The sequence below is a fragment of the Sitophilus oryzae genome, unplaced genomic scaffold (genome assembly GCF_002938485.1).
Source record: "Sitophilus oryzae breed Bouriz unplaced genomic scaffold, Soryzae_2.0 scaffold_811_pilon_pilon, whole genome shotgun sequence".
Taxonomy (NCBI): Eukaryota; Metazoa; Arthropoda; class Insecta; order Coleoptera; family Curculionidae; genus Sitophilus; species Sitophilus oryzae.
This window is the reverse complement of record NW_022147430.1, coordinates 454,502-468,487: the sequence shown is the minus strand read 5'-3', so window position 1 is coordinate 468,487 and position 13,986 is coordinate 454,502.

Sequence of the window (13,986 nt, the reverse complement as noted above, 5' to 3'; positions counted from 1 at the left end):
GCCCTTTTTAATTCAAAAACGGTAGAAATATTACAAAATAATTTTTATATTTGATGTATAAATACTGCAAGAAATTAAATAAAAACAGAAAATAATTTTGCTTTTTTTTTAACAAGCTAAAGGAATTCTTTCAAAACTGCATCACTCTTCATTTGCCTGCACTTCTATGTTGCTTGGACAACAAAGTGGCTACACAAAGTTTCCTTGCTTTCTTTGCGAGTGGGATAGTCGCGATCGAAAACAACACTATGTTAAAAAAGAATGGCCAACGAGAACTTTGCAGGCTGGAGATAAAAATGTTGCTAGGGAGAGCCTTGTAGATCCTAATAAGATATTACTACCGCCATTGCACATTAAAACAATTCGTGAAGGCATTACCAAAAGAGAAGGTATCCTTCAAACAAGTCGTCATAAATTTTCTGGGAAACAAAAAAGACCCCAACTACCAAGCGATCATCGACACAATGCTGGACAATTTTCAGAAATTAAACTGCAACATGAGCATTAATATCCATTTTCTCCACTCACATCTGGACAACTTTCCTTCAAATCTTGGTGATGTCAGTGAATAACAGGGAGAGAGATTTCATCAAGACATCAAAAAAATGGAAAGAATATATTAAGGAAGATAGAATGTCAATATCATAGCAGATTACTGCGGGATGTTAAAAAGAGACGAGCCTGAGCGTAAGCACAGCAAGACAAGCACTAAAGGAAATATTGATGTCAAGCAAAAGCGGTTTTATAAAGACTTTTGAATTAAATGATTTTTTTTTAGTATTTCGTTATATGAATATAAAAAAATATAGTACTCCTTAATTTTAAATAAAAACTAAACCCTAAGAAATATTTTAAAAACTAATTTTAAGAACTAAAAAGCGCTCATAGTTAGTTAAAAATCAGCAATTAAAATAAAAACAATTTTAAAAAACTTTTATTTCGCAGACCTGTGTAATTGTAGTAATTTATTATTAGCGCTATACACAACTTTATAATTGAAGAGTCAGAGGAAAAAAGCAGGTAAGTCAATTTCTATTCAAACTGAGAAAAGCACGATTTAATGTTCAAAACGTTGCAAAAATAGAGTACAGGAACCTATAAAAATAGCATAATAGAGATTTGTTAAGGTGCGTATTCATTATCCGCACGAACGAACGAACGAACGAACGAATGAAAGTGCGGTATATTTAGACGGGGACCGAACGCATGCGGCCGTTCGTTCGGTCGTGCGCTCGACCATCCGCTTCGAGTCCGTACATCAAAGGCGTTCGCCTGCGTGCGCTTTCAGATTTAAGGTGCGTATTCATTATCCGAACGAACGACCGAACGAACGAACGAATGAAAGTGCGGTATATTTAGACGGGGACCGAACGCATGCGGCCGTTCGTTCGTTCGTGCGCTCGACCATCCGCTTCGAGTCGGTACATCAAAGGCGTTTAGACGTCATGGTACAAAGAATACAAGGTATGATCGATAGCGGCTCCAATTTCGTTCAGTTCGCGCCCACCACCTGTGACGTCACTAGGAAAATAATGAATAAATAAAAAATAAAGAAAGTTGACAGGAGATCTGCATTTTTGAGGTTATGGTTAAGAATTGTTTATTTTTAAGACTTTTTAGTTCGTTTAATTTAATAATTACTAAAACCAGCAGTTCCAAAAATATATTTAAAAATAATAATTATCTATTAACATGGATTTGGACGATAATAGGTAAAAATACTAAATTTATTTCTATATTCGGTATAAAATTGTTAATTAGGTTTTTAGTTTGCGATGTTTATGGTAAATAATTTTCATTTTTATTGCCTCTGAATTCACATGAGAACAGAGATGAGGATATCTATGGAAAAGTAACCACAAGAGGAATTGTTACATCATTTAAAAAATGTTGGGAAGTTTATTGTTTCCCATCGAAAAGTAGAAAATGCCAATGCAGATGAACGTATTGTAATTGTGATAGAAGTAATTCCAAGGGTGAAGTTTATTATAATTAGTGGAAGTAATACCAAGGGTGAAGTTTATTATAATTAGTGACCTGTGCTTCTTTTTATATGTAGATGTTTCTGGTTTTGAGAATAAATCGGTTGAACCACACCCAAAATTTAAAGGAAGTATTTGCATACCCAGAATATGCCCATCAAGGGTTATATAGCTCAAATTTCCTTTAATGGTAGGCAATTATTCAATGCAAATTAACTTTTTAAGCGACTGAAATATTAAATAGTTTACAATATGGTATATCACTAAAAATATAATATATAAATATATTACTTTTAGGTACAATTAGGGCCCGATACATTTCAAAAAGTAGAATATTATTTTATATTAAATGAGGTATTGTACTAACAATCAATTTATATTAATAACGGAGATTAAAAAATAACAGAATAAATAGTTCTTTTTCTTATACTACAAAAATAAACTATAGAATACAACAGTATTTAAAAAAAATAAAAAGTGATGTTCCGGCCGAGATTCGAACTCCGGTCTCTCGATTCCTAGCCCGACTCCTTATGCACTGCTCCATAGTAACTTGCTTAGCGATAATTCAATGACGGTATATAAACAAAAAAAAAACAGGTTTATAACAATATCTTGACGATTTGAACTGGCGCGCGAATGAAGAAATGCGTGCGGTCTTCTCGTGCGGTCCTATCGTGCGGTCCCCGTCCATACCACTAGCGTACGTTCGTTCGTTCGTTCGTTCGTTCGTGCGGATAATGAATACGCACCTTTAGAAGTTGGTAAAGGTACATTTTATTCGATAAAATACCAATTGTACGAATTCAGAAATGAGTTGCCTATGTCATTCCTCTTTTTTCTTCACTTGCTTGCTGTTTTTCTTTATAGTATAACTTTGACGCTGGTTGCTTTTTTCCCATTTTAACAGCTTCTAAAGATGCTTAAACTCACTCTGAACCAAATCCACCGAATATTTAAATATAGCAAAAAAATGACTTGCTTTTTCCCTTGACCCTTCAACTGACATTCGTGGTTGTAAAAAAATAAGGATTAGTATTTAAAGACAAACTTTTAGTTCTAAGAACGCAAAGTTAAGATTAGCATGCTCTTTTTATCCGTGTACCTATTCTTCAATGACAGTATAATAGTAAATGAATAATTTCCGTTTATGTAATAATTTTTGTCTGGACTGGTAGTTTATCAATCTAATTTTTAGGTACTCTGGAAGAATCGTCGGATTGTTGCTTCGCTAAGATAATTTTGTTAGTTTACGAAGCTGACTGTATTCCCGAAATATATTACTATTTGGACATCTTAAAGTATTATATACAAAGATTAGTTTTGTATGCTGGTACCTAGAAATATATTAAATTGTATGTACAGTCTGCAATAGGCTACTTGCACATACTTTAGTTTTTACCTGAAAACTACTTAAAGACCTTTATAAATACAACACGTAACACCCCCACGATGTTATTTCCAAAAAGAATTGCAAATTAATTCATAATTTCGATTATAAACTTCCCCGGGGACCTTTAAATTTGACGTCACACGAAAACGTTACACTATTGGTTGTGACGTCAGGAGGTACGATTTCGATAAGGCAGTTTACCACAAGCGGATAAAGTCTGCCGTTGTACTGAAATATTCGGAAATTTCAGCAACATAAAAGTAAAGAACCACTTTAAAACTCACGCATGCAACTAAGTAAAAACTCAACATCACGAAAAAAAGGTTCAAAAATAAAAAAATAACCTGAACAGCCCAGTTTGGTCCAAACAACTCAGTAGACAGCAGACTTTATTTGCTAAATTAATCATTTTACACTATACACTATGTAAATATTTTGACAAAATATAAACATTTGTTATTAATATAATTAAAAAAACTGTTTTTTGTCAACTTATAAGGGTCGTTGTGTATTATTCACTAAACCACAGGCAATAGTTAGTAGTCTAATTGAAAAATCAATTTAATATGGATGTAAGCGTAATGTTTTAACACTTCAAACTCTCTTAAACGCCTTATAACTCTTTTGATATGAATTCTTAGACTTTTTATATAGCTTCTACGATGCCTATCCTATAAAGGATTTCTTCTAGGATTTCCTGTGTTATGGGTAAATCAGATTTTGAAGTACTGGCGTCACACAAAACTTCTTGAATAATACTTTGACTTGCTCTCTTTATAGCACCCATTCGTACAGTTTGAGGATAAGTCTGTTTTGTATTTTGGAGACAAGCAAAAATTTATGGGGAACTACATCTTTTTCATTCGTTTTTGAACATACACCATTTTTCATTCCATATAATTTGCTATATTTTGCTCCAACTAGAAAAAAAGTGTTATTTTTATAAACTCAATAAAAATAAAAGTGAGGTTAGTTCAACACTTATTCCTTATTTTCCTATTGTTTTATATTTGCATTTCTCAACTAACTTAAAAAATACATTTTCAGTTTAACTATGCTTTTCAAATTTAAATAAATACGTACACTAAATGGTTTTCAAAGGTAGATATGGATTTTTGAAGAACTTAAGGCTGGAGTCTTATTTTCTACAGCCAGATTTTTCGCTGTTTCTCTTCGATGTGCTAATGTTAAATGTTTTTCCAGGAGTGGAAAGTGTCGTACTTTTGCAACCTGGTACCATAGAGTATCAATAAATCATTTTGCATTCGTAAATTAGTAATAAACCTCGTCAGAAATCGTAACTGTATAGAATGTCAAAAGAAAATAGTACCTCGTGACGTCACTATCGTAAGCGAGGCCAAAGCCGACGTTTTAGCAGGCTTCTTATCAATTCGAATTTTAACCATTTATTACGGCATTAATACACCAGATATTTTAAAAACATTTTGCAGAGGTGCTTTTGGAATCTAAATGATCATTTTAAGACAATAACAATACCCGCAAGGGGCCTATTCAATATCCAATATAAGCTACAATTGATAAATTCTTTAACAAATAATACTTTGACTTAGACAAATTTGGTTACGAGTATTCAGCTATTTAGCTAATTTTTCTTGGATTCTAAACTATAGACAGTTACAAAAATTATATTCCTATAATTTTATTCTCTATATATATAAAAATGTCGATTCTTTTGAAACAACGCAAATATGAATATTGTATAGAATTTAATATCTTTAGATATATAATATCTAAAAATATCTAAATTTGCTAAGCTATATTAAACATTAAAGAAGAATTACTAAAGCGTATAATCGAAATATATTAGATTAGGTTACACAGATCACTGATGTGAATTAATTATAAACATATCAGAATAATGTGTTAATATATAAAATAAACCAAAAGAGTAAATCTTTTTTACATTTTAATTAACAATGTCTTGGATATTCAAAGTTTTATAAACTTTTGTTAAATATAAATAATATTTTAAATTCCGAACTACTATTTTAAATCATTTTATAAGCTGGAATGTATTTCAAACTCTATCAATATCACAGAATACTCTGTCTGTCAATATCTCCTGTGTGTTCAGTAAACATCCCTAAATAGTACATGGCTAGTTAGTCCATCCAATAACTCCCTTCAATTAGTTCTGTAATAAACTCGCCTCGGCCGAAGTTTATGACCCAATATTCACTATTATGAATTTATTTGGACTGTTGGCGACAATGAACGAGTTTTATGGAGATTAATTAAACTGTGTTTCCTTTATACTTGCTATGCTTTACCAATAAAATTAATTCAGTATTTTGATAGGCAATGCTGGCTATCGAATGATGAATTTCTAGTTCAATTCGAATAAAATATACTTTGTTCAGAAACCGTTATTGATAGGGCTTAAAGAAATATATTTGCGGGTAAATGGGGCTTAAGAAATTGCTGTAAGTTCAAAAATTTGCTGGTGGAAGAGGTATCAAACAATGTTGAAAAATTTAAAATTTTAATATTCTTTTAATTTTCTTATTGAAGCATATTGCAAGTACTAAGTACTGTATTCTTGGATCAATTAGTTATTGCTATAAATAGTCAATCATATCATATTATTCTAGATCTATTAAATATTCGCATAATAAACTGTGTATCATAATAAAGGAAATTGTGAAGAAAAATAATATACAGGGTGTCCTAGAAATGAGTGCAGATATTTTAAGGGGTGATAGATCTGGTCAAAATAAACATATTTTCTCTTTACCATTTTTAAAATAAATTGAAAATAACCGAGTTATTTAACTTTGAAAATTTAAAAAAATAATCGCAACATTTTGAGAACCGCCGGCAGATATCGCCAACTACATCCAATTGCCCGGATCAAGCCCGGATTTCAGTTAATTCGACGCACTGTGTTGCCATAGGGACAAGAAAGTATATGTTAAAAGTAAGTCATAAAATCACAACACCTGAGGAGTTTGCAGAGATGCATTACATTTTTAAGATTGTGATATTATTACATAAAATAAATTAAAAGTTAAATGTTTAATAATGTGTTAAAAGATGTGTTAAAAAGTTAAATTAAAAAACTTACCCAACATTAAAAAGATACTTATGACAGATCGATGTAACTGTGACAGTACTCTTTTTTTCGATATACACTTAACTAAAATATACTTCACTGTGCTGCTTTACTTGTACATGCTGTAGTTATTATAATAACTACTAAAATAACAGTCCCCATTTTTAACACATTATTTTCATATAGGCCTGATCACAATTTGAATCACTGATTTACAAAACACCTTGAAAAGCACACATTACTTTGAATACCTTTCTGAATGAATAAATGTTGAGAATTATTGTCTCTTACCGCCACTTTCCGAACTACTTTTCAATCTAAGAAAATACATGTTTCACTCAACAATTTTAAATACGTATTTTGTTTTTTCGCTATTTTTTCTATGTATTTCAACAATTCCATCGACAGCCCAATCGCCGCGTCGGCCGCCGGCCAAGAGAGCGGCGCATCACTGGTAACTGCTCCTTTGTCGCGCCGCCGTGTCGAGCTTGCGTCATGCGAGGTTGCCGTAGTTTCAACAATTTCAAATTCAAGACACTCGAAGCAATCAAATTCTTATTAAATTTTAAAAATAAAACAGAAAAACATGAAAGGAAACAAACAAAACACAAATGAATTGGTTATTGATAAGGTCACAAAAAAGAAATTTCTAAAATGTTTATCGTAATTCAGAATTCAATACATCGAAAACAGCCCGACGAATAATCAATTCATGAAGAAACATTTCATTCAACATGAAAAACAAAACAAAAATGAATCGATTATTCGTTGGGCTGTTTTCTAAATTTCTTGAATTGAATTCTAAATTACGATAAACATTTTAGGAATTTCTTTTTGTGACATGATTGTGAATAATATGAATCATTTTATTAAATTTATTCCAAAATAAAGTTATTTTGCAGCATAACAAAGATTTTCGTAAACATCATAAACGTAATGTTTTAGTTAATTTTCGGTGGTTTTTGTTAAGTTTTCATTGAAAGGGTAAGTACTAAAAATAATTAATGTGTTTTTTTTTCTATAATTATTAATAATGAGCACTGATAAAAGATTAAATTTAACATTCCTAATTTTTTGAGTAGAAATTTGTCTATGAATTTATAAATGTAGAACTATGTTCCGCCGAACTATGTAGAATGTGAATAACATAGGAGGTTGCAACACTGCAAGGTTTAGATACACCGTAGGGAAATCTCAGGTGAATAAACAAGTGGCACTAAAAAGTTTTTCCAAATTTCCCGGAAAATGTCAAGAAAAATTTTAAATTTTCAACATTTTTTTTTCGCAAAAAAACCTCATAGGCGTGTTTCTTGGGTTGAACTATACTACCAGTTAAAATATTTGCACTTATTTCTGGGACACCCTGTATAAATCATGTTATATCTTTAGTGTGATAAACCTTAACTAAATTTACCTTTATTTTAATCGTAGAAACTAAAAATATAATAATATACAGGGTGTTTCACTTAAAAAATAAAACTTTGATATTTCTTATTTATTTGGGACACTCTGTATCTTGTAAATATATTTATAAATTGTAGCTCTAATAGCCCTTCGACAAATCCAAAACTTACAATTTGTAAAAATCTAATCATTTAGCTACAATACTCCGTCTTGTATGTGGTGAACACTTATTTTTTTTAAGTTTCTAGCGTTAAACCGGTGTAAAGTTTTTTGATACTAATTGACTCTTTGTTCTTCCGTCTTCTTTTGACACTAATTGACTTTCTGTTCTTCCTGATGCAGTATCAGATATGTGTTCATGTAAAATTTTTGTAATGAGGTCTTTGAAATGCCCAACGATGCTTCAATTTCACGATATGTGACATCGATCTTTTTGGATCAGCTTCCACATTTTCATGGGTCTTTCGACTTCCGTTGTTCTTCGACGTTCTTGCATTGTCGCTGAAACTAATCCGTCCACTTTAAATTCTCGATATCAACGAGAAATTGTCGACTGATGTGGTACCTCATTGCTGAAAACAGAAACCAACTCAGCAAGGCATTTTTGTTGAGACAACTGTCTTCGACTATTATAAAAAATTATTGCGCGAAAATTTTCTCGGCTTAACACCATTTTCGACTGACTCGTCAACTTGGCGTTAAGTTAACCATAGATAAAGAAAACAAGTTTAGATTAGAAAGTACCCATAAGGACAATGTAAATACTATTTGGCGTTATTCTTACAACGGTCGCTCTCCAAAGCTTAATTATATATTCCCAAAATAATTTCGGAACGGTTCGACTTTTTCCGGAATTATGTCGGCAAATATTGTTTATTCAAATTTATTATTTTTTTTTATCTCTTTTAAATAAAATACAGTATGTTGCATAAAAGAAACTTTATTTTATATCCTATGAAATATTGGAAACCGAGGTTATACCACGATCCACGATGGTTTTTGCAGTTCACAGTTCACACAACTTTTTAAGTTTTTAATGCCACTTTCTCACAATTATCACGGGTTTGAGTAAATAAAATTTAATTTAAACTCACAAGATAGCAATAATTACTTTGAAAATTCCACACCTGTAATTTTTAACCAATCAAAACGTGTTTTTTTGACAAATAACCATGGCAACGGATAAATTTTAGTGAAAATTCCACACCTGTAATTTTTAACCTACCAAAACGTGTTTTTTTGACAAATCACCATGGCAACGGATAAATTTTAGTGAAATTTTTTTCCTTGTGTGCACCCAACAGCGAATTACACTGGAAATTTTTTGACGTTTATAATGACAGAATATCTTTTTGAGAGTCTGGTTTTTATTTGTTTACATGATAATTTTGATACATTTCAATTACAAAGCTGAGATGTTTTCTATATTCTTTGGGACACCTACCTAGTATTTGCGGGTGTAAACTGCTTAATATCTCGAATATTTTCTTTGCTTTCATGACCGAAACGAAACATTTTTTTAAGCTGTGCCGCTTGACAGCTTCAAAACTGAAATAGTTTCATCAAAGAATATACCTAGCTAGAAAAAGAATGGACTCTGCCATACTGAAAAATGGTCCTACAGAAGTGGCGCCATCTATTGAGTAGGGCTTGTTTTAAATGGATCGAAACGCGGGCTTTTAATTAAATTTGATTATTAAATCTTATTTTTTACACAAATTCAACAATACTAATAACAAGTATCGTTGTGATGTGTAAAAAATAAGATTTAACAGTATAATTTATACAATTATTAAATAAAATTAAAGCCAAACATGTGTAAAAATTATTTATTATTTAAAGTTTTTATTTATAAGTCAAATATTTAAACATCATTTATTATAAGAAAACAAGATGAACGTAATACGCCCAAAGTTTTGTAAATGGAGTAAATATAAATAGGTGCTTAAATGATGGCAAAAATAAAAGACTTACATTATATTTTTAGGGCCACAAACAAAAGGAATTGTCTAATTAAAACACATATAACAAAATGATAACAAATTATAGTTTGAAAAACGTTTTGATAATCCATAGATAAATGAAACAAGTTTAGATTGGAAAGTGCCCATAAGGACAATGTAAACGCTATTTGGCGCTATTTGGTGCTATTCTTGCAACGGTCGCGACCCAAAACTTTTGAAAATTTCGGAGCGGTTCGGCTTTTTCCGGAATTATATCGCCAAATATTGTTTATTCAAATTTATTATTATTTTCGTTTAATTTTATAAATAAAAGACATTGTGTTGCATACAAGAAACTTTATTTTATATAAGGACGCATGTATGAAATACCTATGAAACATTGGAAACCGACGTTATGCCACGATCCACGATGGTTTTTGCAGTTCACAGTTCACAGCACAGCTTTTAAGTTTTAATGCCACTTTTTCACAATTATCACCGGTTGGAGTAAATAAAACTTGAATTAAACTCACAAGATAGCAATTATTATTTTGAAAATGGACGCTATATAAACACTTTTCGGAATTTCTTTAATGAGAGCGGTTTGGATTTTGAAAGATTTATGATTTTTGAAGATTCTGACTTTGACAAGAGAAAATTATTTCTGTTTTTGTTTGCCGTTGTTCTTAGCGACCGCTATAGCAGCCCCAGATCGCGTATAACGGTCGCGACCCAAAATAATTTCGCGACCTAAAATTTTTACGGGCTCTCCAATCTAAACTTGTTGCATTTATCTATGTGATAATCATTTGAGAATATTATGATTGGCGCTATGACAACGACAATATTTTTTGAGAATTTGACAATAGTATGACAATGGCCGTTGGTAACTATGGAAACTACAAAAAAATTCTGATTTAACGCCATCTGGCAATAACTAGTAGCAACTTCTTAACCTAAAAATTAATTGCACTACCACCTAGCGCCTGAGGCTGGAACTATTTTATTTGAAATTTCCGTGGAAACGGTGGAACCGCTTTTGCTATTTCACTTTCCCACCCCTGAGTTTCATAAATGGTATTTAGGTTTGGGTGTCACTTAGTTGTCATAGTAACTAAATAATCAGTTCGACCAAAAATCGAAAAATGCATTTTAATTATTTGATTTTGAAACACAATTTGGTGTGGAATTTTCTTACCGAATACCACACGAGGTCAAATTAAATCCGGAAATTTTTTGACCTCTAGTTGTACTACTAGTGAAAATAGACGCTTTAAACGCTTTTCGGTATTTTTTCAATGAGGGCAGTCTAAAAACTCGTCTTCGACTCGGGATAATTTTCAAAATATTCATGAGCTCGAAAAAATTTCCGGAAATAATTAGACCTCTAGTGGTATTACTAGTGAAATTTTTTTCCTTGTGGGCACCCAACAGCGAATTATACTGGAAATTTTTTGACGTTTATAATGACAGAATATCTTTTTGAGTGTCTGCTTTTTATTTGTTTACATGATAATTTTGATACATTTCAATTAAAAAGCTGAGATGTTTTCTATATTCTTTGGACACCTCCTTTCTTCTTAATGGCGAAAATGTAGGATTGGAATGGACTGAATTAAATGTCTATGTCTAATGAAATATATATAATACTTAGACACTATTTTATTCACCTTTTTTTCCATTTAGCACTTTGAATTTTGAGTTTAATGGGTGTCACTTAGTTACCATAGTAACTAAATAATGAATTCGACCAAAAATCGAAAAATACATTTTAATTATTTGATTTTCAAACACAATTTGGTTTGGAATTTTCTTACCGAATACCACACTAGGTCAAATTAAATCCGGAAATTTTTTTACCTCTAGTGGTACTACTAGTGAAAATAGACGCTTTAAACGCTTTTTTAGGTTAATATTATTATTATAAAATTTAAAGAAGGCATCCATTTTTCTCAAAGAGACCTGGTTCAAATTAAAAAAGTAGAAAAAAAACTCAAAGTCTCGGTCTCAACGTTTATACAATGTTAAACTGTTACACGTGTTTCGCTCATATACCAGCATCATCAGACCTAACAAGAAAGAACCTAAATAAATAACAAATAATAAAAAGGTCGTCATAACTTACAAATACAATTAAAATTAATCCAAATACACGTTCACATTTTACAATTATAACAACACTGATATGAGGCTGAAATGACCGGCACATATTTGTCAATAAAAAACAAACAGGAACAAAAAATCAAACAAAATCAAAATTAAATAAAAAATAAAAAATAAGAAATAGAATAACCCAGCGGGATTTGAACTCTAGCCCCCCGGGTGGGAACCAGAGAGCAAAGCCCCACCAAGCTACCATACTACTGAAGTAAAGATTCAAAACTCAACAATAATACACGGCCGAATTAATCTTTCAGATTATTGAATTGTTGTTAATCATTGATTATGAATTGTTGGTTCGAAATTAAAAATGTCATTCACGCACACAATAACCGGACTTTTTTTAGCTCTAGTTATTTCCATTTTCTCCAATAAATCATATGACAATAAATAGTTGACATATATTTATATATTATATATACAGGGTCCGGCAATAGTGCGTCGGGCATCTGTAGCTCCTAGAATTAAAATCTTGAGAATTTTGTTTAAGTGCAAACCTAAAGTATGTATCAGGATGTATTTCAGGAAAATATTTTAACTTCTATAGGGTGGCTCAAAAAAGTGTGAGTGGACCTGGATGATTTTTTTTAAACGGAACACCCTGTATATTATTGCATTTTTGGCTTCCTTTTAGATCACTTTACATAACCCTAAGATATGAATAAATATATTTCGAAAGCTTCAGAGATATTAAAAAATAAATAAAAAATATATATTTTGCAGCCCTTCTTTAAAAAATTATTAAAAATACAGGAACTGTTCTAAAATGAAAACTATATTAGGTATTTACTTTAGATGGTCTGTTCTTACTTTGCTATAATATGGTAGTCGTAAATCAAACAGGATGTTCAATATTCTACGCCAAATTTTTAAAATATAAAATATTTTTTCTTTGTTTTTATAAATGGAACACCCTGTATATTATTTTTCTATTAGATGGAGAGTTAAAAAATGAACATTTTTTGTATTTAGAGTATTTCAAAATTTTTAAAGGTTTTGCAGATACACGCAGTATTATTTCATATGGCGCTTTCAATGGTAAAATACGAGAGAAAAATCATTGGGTGGCTTTGAAAAAAATTTACTGTGGAAAATGCCATATAGGAAATATAAAACCGCAAATATCCGCGAAACCGTTAAAAATGTTGAAATATTCTAAATATAAGAAATGTTCATTTTTTAATTCTCCGTCTATTGAACAAATAATATACAGGGTGTTCTATTTAAAAAAACGAAGAAAAATTATTTTATATTTTAGAAAGTTTGGCGTGGAATTTTGAACATCCTGTATGATTTACGATTTTTATATTTATAGCAAAGTAAGTACAGACCATCTAAAGTAAATACCTAATATAGTTTTGATTTCAGAAGAGTTCTTGTATTTTTAATAATTTTTTTAAGAAAGGCTGAAAAATATATATTTTTGATCTATTTTTTAATATCTCTGAAACTATCGAAATATATTTATTCATATTTTAGAGTTATGTAAAGTGATGTAAAAGGAAGCCAAAAATGCAATAATATACAGGGTGTTCCATTTAAAAAAAATCATCCAGGTCCACCCATACTTTTTTGAGCCACCCTATAGAAGATAAAATATTTTCCTGAAATACATCCTGGTACATACTTTAGGTTTGCACTTCAACAAAATTCTCAAGTTTTTTATTCTAGGAGCTACAGATGCCCGACGCACTATTGCCGGACCCTGTATATACATATTTCTAACTCCCCATATTCCCATAGATTCGCAGCCTTTAATTCTTTGTTCTATAGATTATGTAACTTGCCACTATCCAGAGAAGCGTTTAATAAAGAGCTCAACATTATAAGACAAATTGCTTTTAACAACGGGTTTCCGCTAGGAACTATTAACAAGATTTACTATAAGTTTGTAAATAGGTACAAGATGTCTTATAATGTCATACATTCGAAAAATTTACAGAGAGGCCCGTATAAAGTTTTAACATTTTTTGGTAATATTTCACTCCAATTGGCAAAATATTTTAAAAATCTTAATTTATCTATTTCCTT